Below are 21,746 nucleotides of genomic sequence, written 5' to 3' on the forward strand. Positions count from 1 at the left end.
AATTCAAGTATCTTTGGGATTTTGAACAGTTATAATCCCCTGAAGCCTGTTATGGTCATTACTCCATGCTTAGCTCTGTCTCTTCCTAGTTATTTACCAAAACAAATTCAATCTAGATCTTTGGTGGAAAGTACCAGTATAGTCTTTCTAAAAGCAAAAAATAAAAAGTAAAACTTTAAAAATACCCTTTTAAAAGTAATTAGAATGTTGTCTGCTATTATTCAAACTAACACGTTTTCCATTTCAAGACTGAAGTTTAGGAATAACTTTTCTCTTTTCCAAACCTTGTCCTGCCAACTGAGATGGCACATCAAGTGGTCTGGGAAAGGCTCTGTTGACATACCTTAAAATAGTCTCATGATTAAATACCTTCAGCTGTTGGACACTTAGAAGAATACATCTTTATGATTCAATTCAAGTGGAGCAAAGTAGTATAAAGGAGGTTGTAAAGAGGTAGGTGCTGGTCTCTTCTCACAAGTAACTGGTGATAGAACAAGAGGAAGTGGCCTTAAGTTGTGCCAGGGGAGGTTTAGACTACACATTAGGAAGAACTTTTTCACTGAAAGGTTTGTCAGACACTGGAACATACTGTCCAGGGAGGTGGTTGAGTCACCATTCCTGGATGTGTCTAAAGTCATCTAGATGTGGTGCTTGGGTGTATAGCTTAGTGCTGGACCTGGTAGAGTAGGGTTAATGGTTGGACTTGATTATCTTTAAGGTCTTTTCCAACCTATGTGATTCTATTCTAATTAAATACTGATTTTCAGACTTCCAAATCTTGATTAGTAACTCCCCACTCATAGATTTTGAAGGCTAAAGTAGATCATAAGCTCCTTCAGTCTGACCTCTACTGGAAAATACCTGATGGAATGAGTGCCCTTCTGCTGAGGTTAGTTTAATCACAGCGTGACTTCCAGAAAGGTGTCTGATATTCATTCAGAGACTTTGGCAGACAGGCACTGATTCACTTTTTTTCTATTATATTGTTTCTCTCTGGAATATATGCATACTAAATTAGTCTTTAAAAACAGCAGAGGTTCTTTTTGTTGGTTTTATTTTTTTTTTGTTGTTTGGGTTTTTTTGTGGGGTTTTTGTTTGTTTTGTTTTTAATCAAGGCAGTAATTAAATTATTGCAACGCAGGGAGGAATATGAAATATTTTGAAAATACAGTTTCCTACTACAAATCACTCTGCTTTGCTCCTGTACACTCTTGGAAAAACAGAAATTGAGAGCCCCTTTCCATATGTAAAAAAATGCCACGCTTCTGTTTAAAAAATAGGTGTGAGAATGTGAGGTGTAATGCCTGAAGTGTTTTTCTATGTCATAGTGCTAATTAAGCATTCATAGAAATATATGTTATGGTGAAATATGCACATGTGGGACTCACAGTGCTTGCAGTGTGTGAAGTTGCAACCATGATTCTATGTCATAAATTCTGTAAGTAATACTCCAGTCATGTACAGCATCCCTTGCTAGCCCACAGTGAAGCATCTTGATGTGGATGCTTATAAAATTGTGGAAAATGACATCTCCAGCACACTTTCTTCAAAGTCTACTGAGTTGTAATATGGGCAGGGGAATGGTGACTGACTTCTATTAACTTAGCCTACCTTCCTTGACACAGCATTTCCAGGTACTGAGCTGCATGCCAGGTGGCTGCTTTTGCCATGGAAACACATTTGAAAATAATTTCTTTTTATGCATTAGAGAGCATTATTTTAGCAGTGGCCATGTAATCTCCACAACTGAATGCTCTATATCTAGTTTGTCAGTGGATCCCAGTGTGCATCACCACTGACAGCATCTTTTTTTTCTAGGTTTTCTATGTGCTTGGTGGACTTTTTTGAGAGAGCTTAAGAAGCAGAACTTCCAAGAAACCAGTTTGGTTTTTGTTGTTGTTGTTTGTTTGTTTTTGTTTTGGTTTTGGTTTGGTTTGTTTCTTTTTATAGATGAAGCATAAGAGAGGCAGGTAGCTTTCTATTTCTGTGACTTTATTTTATAAACCCTTTTATTTTATAAAAAACCCCTTTATTTTATAAACCCCACAGCATTGGAGAGGGTGTTTTTTATCTATCTATCTATCTATCTATCTATCTATCTATCTATCTAATTTTTGCATGGAAAGTCATATGTGACATTGTTTTCCAATTTGTGGAAAAATATGCCTTTTCACTGCAATACATTCATGGAAATTAGAAAGGACCTTCAGAGCAAGGGTGAATTTGTCTGGGAGCTGGGTAGCAAGGGTTTAGCTCCGTAGGTTGTTCCATGTTTCCTGGAAGAATTTCTGAGCTTTGTCTCTTTAACCCTCACTTTGGAGAGGAGCTGTAGGGATCAGTGGACATGGAATTGTCACAGAACTGTGCAAGGTAGGTTCAAATTCTTAGTCTCTAAGAGACCTCTGTGTAATTGCTGTAAAGGCAGAACTTAATCTACTTCCTCTTTTGATGGAAAGTGACACTAAAAACTCTGTTTTCCTTATCAACGCTGCAGATACATTTCAGTGTATGTAACTGCCTCATACATTTATTACTGGGTAGCTATGCAACACAAAGTTGTTTACTGTGGGATTTTCACATCAAACCTGTAAGCAGGTGTAGTCCCTCTTACAGGTTGCATTTCTCAGAGGGCAGGGCTGGCAAATTAGCTACTCTACATCTGGGTGTCCCTTCTGTACTCTTAAAGGAGTGTTTTCATAAGAAAGACCTAGCTTGTTACAGGTGCTGTTTGCTACCAAAGTTATCTGGAACCATGTAGTTTATGCTACTGAGCTCTTCTGTTAACTCTCTAGCAATCTGGGATTTGCAGTTGATCTCCTTGTCCTCAGCTGGGAGAAGGTTCTAGTGCTACTCATCTGCCTTGTTAGCTGGCAGATGACTTATTCCACTTATATTTCATGAGCACTTAACAGGGATTAAGTGTTCACTGCTAATATAAGTGATAAGTACTAAATCTTATAATTTGTTCATTGGATGAGTTTTTGGAAGTTTTGTCAAAATGGAATTTAGTTTCTGTTGGTGCTCAGACCTCGGCTGGAGTTCAATATACTTGTGTACTCTCAATGTAAATGAAATTAGTTCTGTGGGTCCCCTTGGTTTTCCTCAAGAGTGTTCTGCAAGTGAAAGCCGAGGTGCAGCTTCCTTCTTTGTGTCTGGAGTTTTGCAGCAGTGTTGTTTGTTTATGACTTTTTCATTTAGATTCAGTTCATCTTGAGGAATCCTTCTTTCTTCAAACAAATCTAAGTTACTTAAAAGAATATTAGCTCTTCTTTTGTTTTGCTCCACCTTTCTGCTTTGCCCAAATGGAATTTATTGTTAAGTATATTGCCAAAGTAAGTGTCTATGTGTTAGAAAATTATAAAACAGACTTTTTTCTTTCTTTGATTTTGGTCTTTTCCTCAACTTCATTCCTGTTCTCTCGGATCCATAGGCATGGCAGTAGGTTTTTCCTCCATCTGCTCGTTCTTAGTTCCGTACCTGGTACCACTAGATGTCCCTCTTTGGCTTTTTTCTTACGCTTCAGGGCCAGTGAAGAGTGAAGTAAATGTGCTCTGCATCTCTTGGCAGATTGAGTTGTACGGGGGAAATACTTCACTAGCTTTAAAGAAGAAATTTATAATGGATATTAAGGCAAAACAGTGCCTCTGTGCAGTAAACTTGTACTGAAGAAAACTTTATGGAAAAAGTGACCTTTGTTAAAACAGGATATTTAACCTGTGTCTGAAGTGGGTTTTTTTGCTTTGCTTTTTTAAATTAATAAGGCACCAGGTAACTGCAACATCTGAATTCTTCTACTGAGGTTCCTGGAGAACTGTGCAATTTATATTTTCATTGTCCAGTATTGTTTTTGATAAATACATAAATTTTATTATTTGTATTTAGCAGTGGGTTAATCTGAACTGGACTGAGGCTGTTCAAAAACTTGGAGTAAAGCAGCAGAAATGACCTCAGAAGCTGTCTCTGTCTGCCACAATATCCAGGGGAGAGACTCAGTGCGAATACTTGAAAATGTCTTGATAGTTACAGAATTCAACTTAGAAATTTAAAGGCACTGTACAAAAAAATGTTGCTTGTATTTATACAAAACTGGGATGCCCTATAAAGCAATGTGTGCACAGCAGATTTACTTGTCACACAAAATGCCGGGAAAGTGGTGGGGGGGCATCTTTGAGTGATCCACTTGGCACAGAGGTGGAGTACAGTGTCAGCATAATGAGTAGGACCTTGCGTGGTGGATGGAAAATATTTTAAATTGAGTTTTTATTTAATGGATTTGAACTTTTCATGCCCAATTACCTTTTTGCTGAAAGAGAACAATAATAATAATAATAAAGTGCAAAGGTTCAGTTTCATTCTAGAAATACGGAAATGTGCTCGGAGAGCTGTCAAAAGGCACAGTCAGATCTCAGGAGCATGGAGCAAGGTAACTAATGCTCTGGAGGGGATGTCCATCAACTTCTTTTGTGGCTTTATGTGTCCTTGTCAATGGTAATGTGACAGAATGGGATGAGTCATGAACAGGGATGGATGGCAACAAAGAGCTGGTTAAGGTCAGAGGAAGTATGTCCTTGCAAGGGGGTTTATATGATTTTCTTAATTTCTCCATCTAAGTCTTACAGGTGCACAAATCATGGAGAAACTCACCTGCAAAGTTAACAGGATTTAGGGAAACTATCCAAGGATACAGAGAAGTAAATCCTTCCCACAGAAAGCTTAATACATCCTATAACAGGAGTGTAGAAAGGACAAAGAAAAGCAACAAACCCTATTAAAATCTGTTAGTCTTTTCCTTCTGAAACAATAATCTGTTCTCAGTGAACTTCCATTGTAGGAATTTTTAACTCCTGGCACACGTACATCTTAGAGAAGCTTAGCCCAGATGTGTTGAGCTATACTGAATAAAACTATACTAAATAAAAGTGTACTTCTAAGAGTGTATGTAATGAGAGAGGACACATCTGTATGTTATTTATTCAGTTCTCATCACTGTGATATCTGGGTTACAATGTATTGACTATAGACCTGGAGACATAAGAGACCAAGTGGATTGAATTGAAAGTTCCCGCTGACTTTCACAGGCTTTTTATCTGGACTAATCTCCATTACATTCTTTTCATTTAATTAAGTATATGCAGAATACATTATGCACTAAATATATACTGCAAGCAACAGTGTCCAGATAAAATACTATGTTTTGTAAAATTTCAGAGAAAAAAACCTCTGGTAGGTGCCACCCTACTTCATCTTTAACTCTGCCATAACTACCACTAGAAGTGGCTGGTCCATTATTTACATAGTCTTGATCACAGCAAGAGGTTTATTGATGGTTGACCTTTGACTTGGCATTACTGATGGCTCATATAGTGCAATTTCAGCCGGGGACATAAGAGAGCACCACTTTAAAATGGATCCTTCTGGTCACGTGGTGCTGTTTTGTTCTGCACACCACAAAAAGGGCCACTGTCAACTTGAAATCTAGTCAATTAAAAACAAACATGCTAATAGGAGCTTCATGTCCCCAAGTCCTTTTGCCAACTTCTGTGGGATTGCAATCAAGAGGTTCCTATTTTTAATCATGTTTTTCTCATTCTTGTTGGTGGAGGTTTTTTGTGTCTGTGTGGGTGAAAGTATAAACCATGCCAAAGGAGATACTGGCTTCTTCACTGACATGGAAGTGAAAGACTGCATGTCACTAAACACAAAGCACACAAAATAAATAATCCACATTTGCTTTGCGTGTTTCACAAAATAAGAACAAACGGTATTTTTCCTTTAACTCTTTCAGTTAATAAGAATTTTGTATGAAAATGTATATGGAACGAGCTTAGCAGTAGAATAGACGAACAGTATTTTTTTTGCAACTTCTAAAAATACTCATTTTTAAGAATAAAGCCTGTTATATCTGAATAAACATTTTAAAAATACTTTTTGAAACAAACTGAAAAAATCAATGAAATTGCTCTGATTGGAGAAATCTAAATATTTTGGTTTGTACAGTTAATAATTTTTACAATGGATGCAATGGATTTTCTATGCACTTACCTACAGATAATATATAACTTTGCTTGTATAAAATTCTCTTTTATCTAGAACCACCCCCTCTGAATTAATAGTTCCAACTATGCTTAACATTGGAGCCTGGAGCTGCGGATGGTCTGTGTTTAGTGACACGGTGGCTATGGACTGGGGAATGCCATGGAGGTCAGATAGGCCTCATCATTAGATTCTAGAGGCACTGAAAGTTACCAGGTTTAGTTGACTGCAGGGCAAATTGGTGACATTGAACAATTTGGTTTGAGTGTATGGGTTCAGGTCAGAACTGTTGAATTGGGATATTGAAAGACTCTTGGAAGTTTTATTCAAAGCACTAGATGACTTCTAGAGGGCTACCCCAGCACCAGTGACAAAACGGTGCAACTTGTGGACAATACTTATCACATCCATTGAAGACCAAGGACTAACTGACCATTAAGCGACCAATATAGAAAATACCAATCTCAGTCATATACTGTGACACCCATCACACAACTGGAATTATTTTTCAGCTGTTAATATAACTGCTGTTTCTCTTTAACCTTGATTATAGATTTTCTCCCTTCTGTATTTTGAAGTATTAAAGTGAAACCAGCACACATACCACAGAATGATCTGAGATCCTCATATTCTCTAAGGTCTCTGTGCTGTCAGTGGACTTGGTGTTGGCAATAGAAAGCCAATTGCAGCCCTGGCAGAGCTAGTTGATGGAGACGTTAATGATGCAACACTTTTTTTAGTAATGTGTCTCATTTGGACACCACAGCACATCCTATTTGTATTTCATCTCCTTTCCCTGGTACTTTATCTATGTCCACTACTCTTGCATTTTGACCCAAGGGACTGCTGTTTTAATCATTTGCTCTTCCTACCTGAACTTTGTTGTACATACTTAATATTACTTTACTTGGGACTTGAACATATGGAACAGATATTTTTAATTCTCACAGTTAACACTTGATTGCTTAAAAGATAAATTTTTCTAATTTCAGAGAAAGCGTTTAAAATCTCCTATATTCTCAATTGCTACCCAGAAAGATGTTTAGTGCTGACCAGGAATGCATACAAAGGGATACTCTCTTTATTTATTTATTTATTTATTTATTTTCTGCTAGCAAAGTGGTAACTGACTTCAGTAAATAAAGAAATCTTATCCAGTGGGCACTTGAGGGTTTTTTTTGCAGGCAACTTGGCTCATTTGGCCCACCCATACACCTATTTTATGTAGTCGTACTAGGAAGCACCAAATGCTGGCAGATAGGTTTTATTAGCAGGGCCTCAGTACTTTGAGAATCTGGTTACAGAAAGCTATGACCAAGAGCAGGAGATGCTTGACTCTGCTCATAAAAACTTGGAGTTTTATAACCGGAGCACCAAAAGGCCTGTATTCGATCTTGATCTTATTTTTAACAAAGTCAGAGAATATCTCTGTACTTCTGTTTCCAGTCTCCAAACTTCTATTAATAAAAGAATCAAAGCTTAAACAAGTACGACCTACCAGAATTGCCTGTATACAAGTTCGCTGAGTTGTAGATCACACACAGCCGCACGCACATAAACATTCTCACACAGTCTCAGACACAAATGTTCAGCTGTAAGGTAAGAGAGGAAGAGACACAGAGACAAAAGGCAAAATGCTGAGGAAAAAACTAAAGCAATGTGATACCTTGGACTTGTAATTAGGAAACCTGTTCTGCTGTTGACATGTGATATAAGCTGGGCCACCTTTTTTTGCTTGGATTTTGTTTCTGCTACATTTATTTGTGCCCCTTTGAGCAAGAGACTGTATCTTATTACCAATGAGGTTTGTACAGAACCTAGCATACCAGGATGATTTTTCTGATGGAAGCTGCAATTTTAATTTCTTTCTATAGGTGGTACTGTAATATTAATACATAATGTTAGAGAAACGAGAGGAAATAATAAACACAACAATAAATAAAAAGAACAGTAGCAAACAGATGCTGATGTTTCATACTGTCTAAGAAGAGTTCCAGCTGTGGTTATTTTTAAGCTTGAAGGGGATATGGTCACATACATGGAGTGGCTTTTGAACTGAGTAGTGCAAGTCTGTTAGATACTTACTGTATTTTCAGGTATCTTTCACCAAATGTCACAGAGCCATGGCTAGATTATGCCCTGCTCTTTTCTCCACACTTGATAATTATCTGTGATAAAAGCCTGAGTGCTTTACAAAAAGGTTCTTCCAAGATGACCAGGAAGTCATGAGATAAGACATGAAAGTTAGAAGATATATTTCAAAATGAAGACTATTCTTGATATAGGCAGCCAGGAAAAGTTTGAATTGAGTCTCATCCATAAGACAAGACTTGATCTCCACAGTTTTCTCCTGGCTCATCTTGAACAGTGTTCCCTCTGGTTTAGCTTTTCTAGGCTATGCTGTTGGGTTTTTTTACTTACAGAGAAGTACTACTTAGTTTTCTTTAATTTTATAGTATTGCTGTTTTAAAGTCTATGTAGTGGTTAGATATTCCAGAGAGAAACTGAAGACTTGTGCAGGAGACCCTTCTGAGTGAGAGAAGGCTCCAGGGAGACCTTAGAGCATCTTCCAGTACCTGAAGGGGCTACAAGAAAGCTGGGGAGGGACTTTTTACGGGGGCTTGTAGTGACAGGACAGGGGGTAATGGATTAAAACTTGAAGAGGGGAGATTTAAATTAGAAATTAGAAATTCACTATGAGGGTGATGAGACACTGGAACAGGTTGCCCAGAGAAATTGTGGATGCCCCCTCCCTTGAAGTGTTCAAGGCCAGCTTGGATGGGACTCTCAGCAGCCTGATCTAGTGGGAGTTGTCCCTGCCAATGCAGGGAGGTTGGATCTAGATGAACTCTATGGTCCTTTCCAACCCAAACTATTCTGTGATTTAATGAGTCCAACCATTAACTTAACTCTATCAAGTACAGTGCACAACATCAATTTTAAACACCTTCAGGGTTGATGATTCAACCACCTCCCCAGGCAGCATGTTCCAGTGCCTGACAAGCCTTTCAGTGAAGAAGTTTCTCCTAATATCCAATCTAAACCTTTCCTGGTACACCTTGAGATCATTTCCTTTCATCCTATCACTTGTAACTATGTAGAAGAGGCCAATACCCATCTCACTTAAACCTCCTTTCAGGTAGTTGTAGAGAGCAATAAGGTCTCAGTGTCCTTTTCTCCAGACTAAACATCCCTGGTTCCCTCAGCCACTCCTCATAAGACTTGTTCTCCAAACCCTTTACCCACTTCGTTCCCCTTCTCTGGACACACTCCAGCACCTTAGTGTCCTTCCTGCAGTTTGTCCCTGCCAATGCAGGGAGGTTGGATCTCTATGATCTTTAAGGTCCCTTGCAAGCCAAACCATTCTATAATTCTGTGATATGAGATAGTTCTGTAGATCTCTCACTTCAAATTATTCTTTCTGACATTGGCCAGAGGTGTGAATGTCAGTATCAAGCTCTCCAGCTTTTTCTTGGTTACTAAATTTGGGAATGCAGTAACATAAATCAGTATTCAAGGCAGCTGGATTTTCTCAAGGTTGCTATTCTGACAGGATAATGCTTACTGATCTTCTATAGTGGTGTCCATAATAACCCATTCTCAAAGAACAGTTACTGTACAATGACAGTGATTCTTTAAGCTATTGAGGTCAGCATAGGTCTTCTGGCTTGTCCTACAACCTCAGTGTTTGGAGTTCTCACATAGTGTATGGGCTTTGAGTTGCAAGATAACAAAGGATAAATGCAAAACTTTCTCTTTAGGACTTGAGAGATACTTAGAGGGGGACAAGACTTGGCAGACACACTGTAGAAATATCTAATTCGTTTTTACAGTACTCCTCTGTACTTTGAAGGACATGTAGACTCTTCTGTAAGATAAATGTTAGGTGGGAGTCTGAAATAAATACATTTTTTAGTGTGTCAAGGAAGACACCCAAAATAAAAATGCGTAAGATAGAATCATAAAGTAATTTAGGCTGGAAGGGATCTCTGGAGATCAACTCATCCAACCTCCCTGCTGAAAGCAGGTCCAATTACGTCAGCAAGCTCACAGCCTCCTCCAGCCAAATCTGGAACAACTTCAGAGGTGGACATTCCACATCTCTTTTTGACAACCAGAAAGGATAGTTACTGAGGCCTTGTTAACAAAAGTTAGTCACCGAAGTTTTTAAAAAATAATACAAAGTTGTCATAACACTTGTAGGGGGGATGACCAAAATGTAGAAGTGTCACTGTATGTGTACAAAGGAGGAGGCAGAAGCTCGCAGGGGGAAAAGCTAGTGAAGTTCTTGAGGCTTAAGGCCCTATCTTGCACATATGAGATGTATAGCTGTGAGACAGGTACGAACATTCCTTGTAATGCCTCTTGGTTGCCATGCCATGGAGGTACAGGAGCTCCTGTAGAGAAGGTTTGTAAAGAGAGGATCCAAAGGAATGGAATTAATTTCTGAATGTTTACACTAAACCATGCATAGGGAAGATAAGGGTATAGGTTCAGGTCTCAGCTGAACCACAGCCTTCTGTTTCCTTAGACAAGTAATTTGGGACCCCATCCAGAAACCATCAGTTACTTGGAGATTCACTACTTAACTGGAGTAAGCCTTTAATCTTCCCTGTACCTCATTCCTATTTGGTAAACACAGATGATGCAACCTTTACCTGTTTTGCTTATCCACATCACAGGATCTTTGGGACAGATACTGTTGCTAATTATGCAGTAGTTCCCCTGTATGCTACCATGACATTAATAATAGTAACCAACTTTCAATATGTGATTATGCATTTCAGTTTAGACAAAATATTAGAGAGAAGGTATTCCATGGTGTAAAATATTTATTGTATAATCTGAAAGGTCTTTTTTTGTGTGTGGCGTGTGAGGTTTTTCAGATATGTTTACTCTACTGCCTATAAAATGTACTTTAACCTTCCCCCTCAGAGTATATTCTACTGCATCACTATAATATCCTTGTGAAACAAACATTTGGGTTTTTTTAACAATGAAAGCCATCATTTCACAAGGCTTTATACAAATGGGAAACATAGTTAAGATGTACTTATTATGTACAATGGCAGGGATTATTATGTTTAGTACTTTTAAATTGCACAATGCTTTTACATTAGGATCCATTTTAGAACACAGGATTAGCTACTATAACTACTGGCAGTTTTGGTGCCTTATTACCTTCTATTATATTCTGAAGTAATTTTCATTTATTTAATTTAAACTTCTGTCATTCTGCTTTTCAAGCCTTAATGTCTCAGTTTCTAAAAATCCAGTTGGTGTTTTCTATCTCTGCTGCTAAAGAAATGCTGTTATTAAGTCATTTGATGGCTTGTTTAGTCCCTTGACTATTCCAAGGCTCACTTTGCTTAATTTAACTACTGTACTCGGCTGCTCCCTCTCTCCTCCCCCCCGCCCCTTTTTTGTTCTTAATTGTTTTCGGAGTACTCAACTTCCTGTGGGGAATCAGTCAGCATGCAGACTTCAAAGCACTTGTTACAGTAGACCAATTTGGCAATATGCTAATATAAGCCTATTTTTATAGCTTTCTACGTTGTTTCTACGCAAACAAAGACCATTTTGGACATTAGTGAAAGAGCAAGGCCTTTAGAGGCTTTTTATTGCCTCAGAGCTTATTGGAGGGAAGAAAGAGGGTGACTTATCTGTTGGAGAAGGAAAATACCTGTAGGGTCTCATTTGATATGTCCTTCTCTTAATTGCTTACTCCATTTTATTTGCTTCGTCCAATCCAGTCCTGGTCCGTCAAGTGAATTTATATACGTTGGGTGAGGATTGGCTTTAAATCAGGCTAACTGGGGTACAGTTCTTACTGTATGACTGTGAAAGGTGGGCTGAGGAGCCTCAGCTGTGCAATTCATTATGGGCTCACAGACTTATAAGACTAAAAAAACTAAAACCCACTGAATTAGACAGTTTGGACTTCTGAATTTTCCAAGAATAGTGAAACAGGTTGAATCTGTGAAGTTTTTAAGTGTGTTGGGCAAAAACATTTCATCTACAATGCAATGCCCATTTACTGACATAGTACAACTTGAAGTGTTGGGAACCTAAAAGGTAAATCTAGGATATGCATGTGAAAATTAAGTACAGATTTATCCACACACATTTCCATGGCTGAACTGCTTAGAAGGATCATTGATTCATGATCCTTCATGGATGAAGTTACAGAGTAGTTTGGGCATAATCCAAGTAAGATTTTATGTGTTTTACTTTAACATCACACATCTTCTAAGTGAAGTCAATGAGGTCATAGTTCCAGCTTCATCCATACTGGATGTGTTCGCCTTTGACTCATCCATCTTTAAAGATTTGGTCTGTATCCATCATAAAGCTGTGATTTGTGCTATTTCTGTTAAAATAACAAGAGATGCCAGCCTTGTACTTCATGCTGTTGAAGAGTAGAGGATGGATGATCTAGAAAGAAGTATGCTGAGATGCTTTTTGAATGAAGCTGAACGGGCAAGACAAGTTCAGTTTGGGTCTGGAAAGCATTTTTGTTATGTTTTTAGAGGTCTTGTTGAACCATGACCTTGGATTTATCACCTGCTTATAGTTAGAGATGTTTAGCTTTCAGTGGGATTATTTAATGATAGAGAGGGAAATCCTGGGCAGATTCTGCAAGGTTTCAGTGGCATCAGAATCACATTCAAGGCTGCTGTTGACTTTGTGTTTAGTAATCAATGCCTTTGCAGTTCTTGATTATGGTAATTTCATTAGTGATACTGTTCCAAAATGGCACAGATTGATTTTTGCAAGGAGATTCTTATATACAAGGAAACAACAGGAATGCTTTTATTCTCATATTCATTTTTCATCGTCAGACTGAGGAATGCATTTTCAAAATGCTCTCTCCATTTAAGAAGGCTCTTCTGTGCTGGAGGACTTCAAACCTGAATGGGAAGGCTATTGTGTCAGAAGAGGCTGACAGCAGAGGCTGCATGCTTATAAAGGGCACAGACAGGTCACCTTGTGAAGAGTTATGAGGAGTCTCTTAAATGTAGCATATAATTTTTATTTGAGAAGTTGGTGAGCATGAACTCCGTGTAGAGTGCTGGCACAAGGACCCTTATGTGAAGGCTACAAAGCAGATTCCTGCATCACCTACTTTCTGCAGAGGGTGCACTGTGCAAATCCTGAAAAGGCCAATATGAAAATTACATCTGAAGATTGTCCAGCTACTACCTGAATAATTATTTTGATCTTGTGGACCAAGATCATATTCAGTTCTTAGAGATTTCCATAAACTAATTCTGAAGTCTAGCCTTTTGGAGAGTTTGATTTACTGCTGTGGTTAGTAATGCTGCATTCTTGGATGAGTGAGATCTAAAGCTGGTCTTTTGGTTCATAATCTCTGTTGAAAAATGGAAATAAATGTTGGTTAATTATCAAAGGAAATTTTATTTGGTTTCCTTCTATAAAGGAAAAATTAGATGTACATGTAACCTGTAATTTATTTTTACTTTAAATGGAATGTATCCCCTCCAGTTCTTATAAGAAATAATAAATATTGGTGAATTTTAAAGTGAAAACATATTTTTTAAACAATGGATTGAAACATTTTAAATCAAAATGATTTTTCCTTTTTCCAGAGGATTTTAAAATTATTTCCTTACAGCCAAAACTGCTGTCTGAATTCTGTCCATCTGGTAAACACTTTCAGACTCTCTAAAATGCCATTTCTCGGTAGTTATGCCATTTGATATTTATATGCATTGCTCCCATACAGTGTTTCCTTAAGAAATGGTCTCTTACACATTTAACCACATCTATAAGGTGGAGTGATGCCTGCATATGCAAAAGATCAAACTATAATCATGCCTTTGGAAAGGGAAGATAGCTAACTCTCCAGTAGCCCTCATTAGCAGAATTATATAGTTACAGAGAAGAAAATTATTATCTGAATACTACAGATGGCTCAATGGCTTCTTAGTGCAGGGACAGAGTGAAAAAAAATTGTAAGCAAACATGCTGGGAATTACTTAAATGGAAAATGAGATATTTTTTTTCCTTACTCCTAGTAGAAACAGCTCCAAGTCAAAATGTCAGATTCAGATAGCTGCAGACCTTCAGGCTAATGAGTTCTGGATCTGTATTTTGTAGCTTGCATCCATACTTTAAAGTGAATTTGAGATCTAAATTTATATGTGTGATGCAGTTTAATATCATTTGAGTTCTGGTTCCAAAGAGTTCTTAGAAATTATTATCTGAATACTACAGATGGCTCAATGGCTTCTTAGTGCAGGGACAGAGTGAAAAAAAAATTGTAAGCAAAACATGCTGGGAATTACTTAAATGGAAAATGAGATATTTTTTTTTCCTTACTCCTAGTAGAAACAGCTCCAAGTCAAAATGTCAGATTCAGATAGCTGCAGACCTTCAGGCTAATGAGTTCTGGATCTGTATTTTGTAGCTTGCATCCATACTTTAAAGTGAATTTGAGATCTAAATTTATATGTGTGATGCAGTTTAATATCATTTGAGTTCTGGTTCCAAAGAGTTCTTAGACAGTGATCTGGGAAGTTTCTGAAGAAGGCATGGAACGTATGCCTCACATTTTGCCCAGACCTTTAAAATCAGAAAGATGTTATGCTCTTTATGAATCTGATTGTACAAAAGAAGTGTCTGCATTGTAAAAGCATAGGAAAGTAAAACAACTACTTTCATAGTGAAAGTTTAGGTCTTGTCCAGTAGATGTTTGTTGTTATTTATTGAATTTTGTCATATTGATTTCTGTAACTCTTACTACTTATCTTTCTACTGCAACACACATTTCAGTAAAAAGTCTTTTGGGGGCAAAAGGCCAGAATGAAGTCTTTGCATGGCTTATCTCTAAAGTAGGAAGTGAGAGACTCAGAAGCTGCACGTACAAAAACCATTGGGGACTCTTTGATGTCTCTCTTAATGTGCCGGGTTTAGATTACTTTGTGAGTACAAAAAGGGTCAAAGGTTTGAGGTTACTTTTAACTAACTCTTAGGATCATGATTTGTCCATGGGGTAGTTTTTAATAGAGCAGATAGAAGGGGATGGGCTATGAGATGCAGTGTCTTGAGGCTGAAATCCAGCCTCTGTCCACAAAAAACTCCCATGACCCAATGATTCATTATATTTTCAGTATCATAGTTCTTTAAAGTATGTGTGTGGGGAAGCCACAGCATGTTTGTTTGTTTGTTTGTTTGTTTTCCCACTTTTTCAGCCCTTTCAAGTTATTTTCTGTAACTAATAGCACAAAATCCTCCCTTTTAATTTTTTGTTAGTTATGCAGATGACTGCAAGATGTCTTAATGTAGAACACTAAGCACCATAAACTGCAAGACAGTGTCATGGGAGTAGCCTGCATGATGCAGAGGTCTAGCAGATGCCGCACCATCCTGATACTGAGGTATGTTTAGAAGCATTCCTGTTCCATGGCAATTGGTAGTCCTTTATTCATCATGTCCTGTATTATATGTAAGTTTCTGCTGAAATTAAGAGCTTTGTAAAGAGAAGAATCTTAAGGCTAAACTATACAGACCAGGTCTTGCATTCTTAAAGGGTTACTGTTTTAAGCTGAGCCTGCTAGTTATATTTTGGAGCAAATCTGTCCTATAAGGAAAAATAATATGTCAATGTTTAAATTTCAGTGAGGGAATTTTAAGATAAATAATACTCCTCTGAGCTTTGCACAGGTCAACAGCATTCAAATTCACAAATATTGTAGGTCAGCTCTTTCATTCTAATAATAATAACATAATTCAGCGTTAAGCTTTATGGTAGGGGCCAAATTCTGTCCCTTTCAATTTACAGGTAATTGCTTCAAGAATTCTGTTAACCAATGTTACTGTGGGATTCCTGACAATGGAAAAAGTACAATGAAGTATGGAAATTAAAAATATCATGAAAACTGATCCTTTTAGATAGAATGCTTACAGGAAGGTTAAAGCCATCATCAAGATTTTCTTTACAGAAAATCTGAATTAACTATTAAAATTAGTCTACCCCACATATATAGCTTCGCAACTTGGATCAGAACCTAACCTTGAATATTCCACTTGTTTCTCCACTCAACTCACATAGGGAATTGATAATTCCTGCTATGCTTTTTCAAATAGAAATGTTACATTTTGACTTTATGGATACATGGATGAAGGATTTGTCAGGCCAATTTTGCAACTTTCTCTCAAGAAATTCACAAATCTTTTAAATGCCATATTGCTTTTATACTTTAAAATGTCTTAAAGAACTACCTAGGGAAAGGATGTGTACTTTTTGTGACTTTCCTATATATTTTGACTTCTAATATTTAAATCTACTAATTACTGGAAGAAAAAAGACAGCTATGACTTCTGAAGGACTAAAAAAATAAAAGAAAATGTATAGGTTAGGAATTTGTTAGTATAGGGACAATGAGTTCTGGATATTTATAGACTAATTTATGAGCTAATTATATAGGCTGAAAATTCTGCCTTTTAGATCAATTTTGGACAGACTTGTCTATAAATGAATCTTCTTTTACCTACTTATATCTCTCTTGTTTGTCACTGTGCACTTCCCCACATTAGGAGAAGTAGAGGAGAAAATGTGTTCTTCCAATATTTCCAGGACTGCAGCCACTTCATGGTCTGGAACAAACAGGGTAATACTGGCTCAATTCTTTTCCACAGAGGGGTAAACCTGCCTCTCCCAACAGAGGAGCTGGAGAGGTTATGGACATCTTTCTGACTTGATAGTGTTTATGTGAGGGACACAGGATGATTATTAGTCCCTACATTTTCAATGTCAGTGGACCGCATTTTTTTTTCCTAAATGCAATGCTGTCATTATCTTCAAATTTCCAGAATTCTCATGTAGTGGCCACCATATTCAACACATAATTTGAATATGGATTGTTCCATAATTGAAGCTAAGCTAGGACACTAATTAATCCCTTTTCTGCAGTTCTGTAATGAGTTGGCTAGCTTACAAGTACCACTGACCTCTAATGGATGGAATCAGAACTGTTCAGTCATTTGTCATGTCTGACAGGGCACAACTCATGGCATGTCTCTTTTAAGTTAAATAGTGAGGACTTGTGCTTTTGGGTCAGGAGAATATAATTTCAAGCTCAGTTGCTGCCAGGAATTTCTGAGTGGTTGTGATGTCCAGCTTAAGTGTAGAGTGTCCTTTAGTGAGCTCAAATGAGGGAACAGTTACTCACAGGAAAGAGTTAATACTTTGCTTACCACTGTAAGAAAGTTTGCAGTCTGTCCAGAGTAACAAATGTGAAGCTGCAGGTGGTGAGAAATTTTTTTAACTATATAAACAAAACATTTCAGAGCTATTATAAAATTTGAGATTTTTGGTGAACAGAGCTCTTTATTATGTCTTTGTTCGTTGTGGGCTAGCTAGCAGTGATTCATGGAATATGACTGTATATCTGATTTTAGTAGTTGCCCGTTACATCATGGCAGCGTATGTTAGTAAGTAATCAATTCCGGTTTTGGTATGCTGCTTTAATTCAGGTTTCATTCCTTGCCTAGTATTTATTTTTGGAGGTGTGTTGTCCATCTTCGTCTGAGATCATACTGCCTTCTTTGCAGTCGCCTATTTTAGGATAAAATGCTTAATAAGATTTGCATTTTAAAAATGAACTAAAGGAACTGGACCCCCTCCAGCGAGAAACAAGTAATTATACCATTTGTATTGCAAACCAGGAGCGACTATAAAACATCAGTATACTTTTAAAGATTGATATTCTTAAGAAACATTACATTACATATAAAATGACAGGCCAGTCACAGGGGAGAAGCCTTCTCCGGTGCAAGTAACTTGCAGCCTCATAGACAGAGGCATGTTTTTTTATTCTAGATTCTGCTTAATCGAGAACTCCTGAATTCACCGCTTCTAGTTTTTGCCTCTTCCTTTCATGGTACCATGATTATCAAAGCTAGTGAGGGTCATTGTTAGACTTTGTGATCAGAATAATTTTTCAGTAGATTTGTCCCAGAAAACCATCCAAGTGTTGTATAACACATAGAGGAGTCTTTTGTCAGGGTAGTTTATCTTAGATTTCTTCTCTCAACCCCTGCCAAAATTTGAGTCACTGAAATTTGTCTGCATAGCTGTTCAAAAACTGGCATAACTAAGGTGTATTTTGCCCTGTTGGTTTGTATGGCAAGTGGTATTTTACACAGCTTAGATGCTCGTTGCCTTAAGACCTCTTGTTCTGAGTAAAAATATGGGAATTGTTATTCCTCTCTAGTTGGATGACTAAACCAGTTTAAACAGTCTTGAGGCAAAGCATTGTTAGTGCTAAAACCCATGTAATGTCTTGTGAATCTCAAATAGAAAAGCTCCTCATTTTTTCAAATACTTGTGTCTAATATGTAATCTCATGAACTAGAATCATGTGTGTTTGGCATTTTATTAATTACAATATTCCCAAATCAGTATCTCTTAGCTTGTTTAAATATTCAGCAACTTCTACCCTGAATACAGACCACTTGCAAAAGCTGTTAGGTAAGTATTAATACATTAATGTTAATTACATCTGCATCTGTGTATAGACTTTATTGCTGTTTGGCTTGCATCTTTTTTAAATAAAGCTTTTTAAGCTTTAATTTTTGTGTGTAGCAAACTTTGCCTTAGAGTTGGTCAATCTATTCTCATATTGGCAGAAGGGGATTTTCATTGATCGTTTTCTCTGTATTTGACTTTTTTCTTCCTTCTCGAAACCCTAGTGCTGTAATGCAGAAGATTTATTGTCAATGATTTATTAAAATGTAATTCTAAGGTGACTCCTTATCATGAAAGTAATCTGCAGGCTATCTTTGTTTAAACTTGCAACCTGCTTTGTCAAAGAAAACAGCCTATGAAATTTTCATTATAATAGACAGGTTTTTATAATGAACTGGGAAAAAGCTATTATGACCAAAAAACCAAATTGTTAGGAAACATATGCATTGAAACAATATGCTCGTTAATTGTAATTTTTTGGGGGAGGGTGAACAATTCCATTTTAATGGTTACATTTTTCAGGCTTATAAATTAATTTGAATTACCCAATATCACTTATTTTTTCCCTAGGAAAGCTTCTGCTTGCCCAAGCAATATTATAACTGCTAATTCAATTATACAGAAATTGTTTAATAGAAAATATAATTGCTTATTCATACAGAATGCCCATTAAAGAAGTGCAAAGGCCTATACCCTAGGGTTACTACGTATTTGTACTTTGGGAATTCAGATGGGAATGCTGGGTAGGGAAGGTGCTGACTGATCTTTAATTGTTCATCACCTGCCTCCAAAATAATATGAATGGACCCAAACTAAATGACCACTCATTACAAGTTTCAATTTAGGAGCTTGGCTGGGGTCAGCAGATTGCTTATGCTGATCGCAATGATTTGAAGTTGTGATTACCATAAGCAATTTAAATTTTATTGATCTACCCTTCTGAAAGTTGTAATTGAGCATAGATGTTGGACCCGTAGCTCTCCAAACTAAATTGTACTCTGAAGCCCTTGCTGGATTACTGCAAGAATCAATAAGCAGTCAGTCACATTAACAATGAAATCGCTCCATTAACATACAGTGTTACTGGTGAAACTTTATTTAGGAGGGGTGTTAGTTCACTTCATTGTTTTATCAATGAATTTCAGTTGTACAGGGAAAAGTATAGCTTGTGTACACCTAATGAGCTTGCATAATGATAATCTTACATACTTTAACTGTGAGTCTTTTTACAGGAAAGAAAGATTTTATTTTTTTTCTGTGACAGATTTGCTTTATTGTGAGCAGAGGAACTATGTCACTGGAATTACAATTTGTTAACCATGATGCACTGAAATAACTTGGGTGCCAAAGAGTTTTCTACTGTGACTTATGCTCACTAATAGTGGGTTTCAGACAAAAGGTCATGTCTCAAACAGGAACACAGACACATAGGGAGTTTTTAATTTATATAGTTTTGGAACATCCAAGTGGGGTTCAGTGGTCAACCTCTTAAACACTGTCCCATCCTCCAAGTTTCCTGCACCTCTGTGGCATTGCTGAAGAGATTGGAACAGGGACCAAAAAAGGCTGGCTGTTCTTACATAAAATAGACAATAGAAACAACACAGGAGGGATTAGTAAAATGGATAATAGACCTGTCTGGATTGTTTGGAAGTATTTTCCTGTAATTGTAAAGTGACTTTTGGAAAAAAGATGCCCAAACTGAATCATTTGATGTATGGTGTGTCTGGTAACAAAGAAATACCTTTGAATAAATCTCTCATGTACCTCTTTGTGATTTATCTCTGCTTTCACTATAACTGCTATCTTACTTAGTTTGTCATGAATTTAACTTGTTGCAGTTTTCTTCACTGTGGTACCTTGAAGCTGTAGGTACAGTACATCCTGTCTCCTTTCCCTCCATATTAGGTTTTAAATGAGCAATGAACCAATATTGGTTAACTTGATTGGCAGTGGTATTGTGCTAATTGGGTAGTTTTAACTGAGTAAACTTGGAGTTGGGAATGTGTCATCTTATAATGATAGTGGTTTATGTTCATAAATTATTTGTATTTATGCCTTTTTATTCCCTAAGGAGGTGTTGATTTCATGCCATCCCAGACAATCCTGCTGGCAAGTCATGAAGAAATGAAAGCCACTAGCAATATACTGGGTCTAGCTTAGACACTGCTGAAAATGGTTGCTGTTAGAAATAATTTATTTTCAGGAGTAAAAAAGCTGTCTTCTAGTGAAAGGATTCACATGCTTTTCAAGAGGGGTAATGCTGTCAACTCTGGCCGTGATGTTACATAGCAGCGTTGACAGAAGCAGCACTGGATTACCAACCTCCCTTACATAATCCTTGACTTGAATACTCCTTGCAGAACACAAACTATAATTTCAGCACCTCAGTACTACAGAGTTTGTGGTCTTAGAAACACTCCACAGACAAATGCCTAACACTTATCAATGCAGAACTGTCACAACTATGCATGCAATAAAGGATTATTCATTAAAAGTTAGCAGTAGATCTGCTTTCATAGTCTAGGACACATACTTCAGTGAGGCCAGGCATCCTACAGTGAAGCATACACACAGCCCTTTTCTAGAAAGATACTCTTGAATTTTGATATGAGCTGTTTTTTAGTGTAAAACTGTTCAACCAGTTTTTTGTAGCTATAACAACACAAACATATTTTGTCTCATCCTAAAGTATAAAAGTACTTTGTGATATTTTTTGCTTCCTTCCTAGGAATTTATTTTCTCCAGGTTTCTGTCACTATATACCACATCTTCACTGAGATCGTAACCTATTTTTCCCTAGATCTCAGCTTCTTCAGGATTCAAATTAATGCATGTGTGCATGTGTACTGTAATCGAGCTCTTGGAATTCCTTGCTCAGTCATCAATTCAATTGATATGGTTTATGTGAGGTTCCTACTCAGGCCCACATCTGCTTTACAGAAAATCATGCAAAGGATGAAAAAAAGAAGAACACATAAATCCTTTGTCATTCCTTCAGCTGAGGTAGTGTTGTTATCCTGGAGAAGTCATGTAGAATAAAAATAGATGCTACTTACAGATAATTTCTATATCAGCTTCTGACATAGAGCAGATGCAGACCAGTGTAAGATATGGCATTGATTCATAAAAGGCTTGATGTGAACGGTCACTTTCCAGTACAACAACATGTTTACAATTGATAACACACCCTAAAAAAAGACACAGCTGATTTTTGTAC

This window comes from Chaetura pelagica, unplaced genomic scaffold (genome assembly GCF_000747805.2).
Source record: "Chaetura pelagica isolate M959 unplaced genomic scaffold, ChaPel_1.0 scaffold117, whole genome shotgun sequence".
Classification (NCBI taxonomy): Eukaryota; Metazoa; Chordata; class Aves; order Apodiformes; family Apodidae; genus Chaetura; species Chaetura pelagica.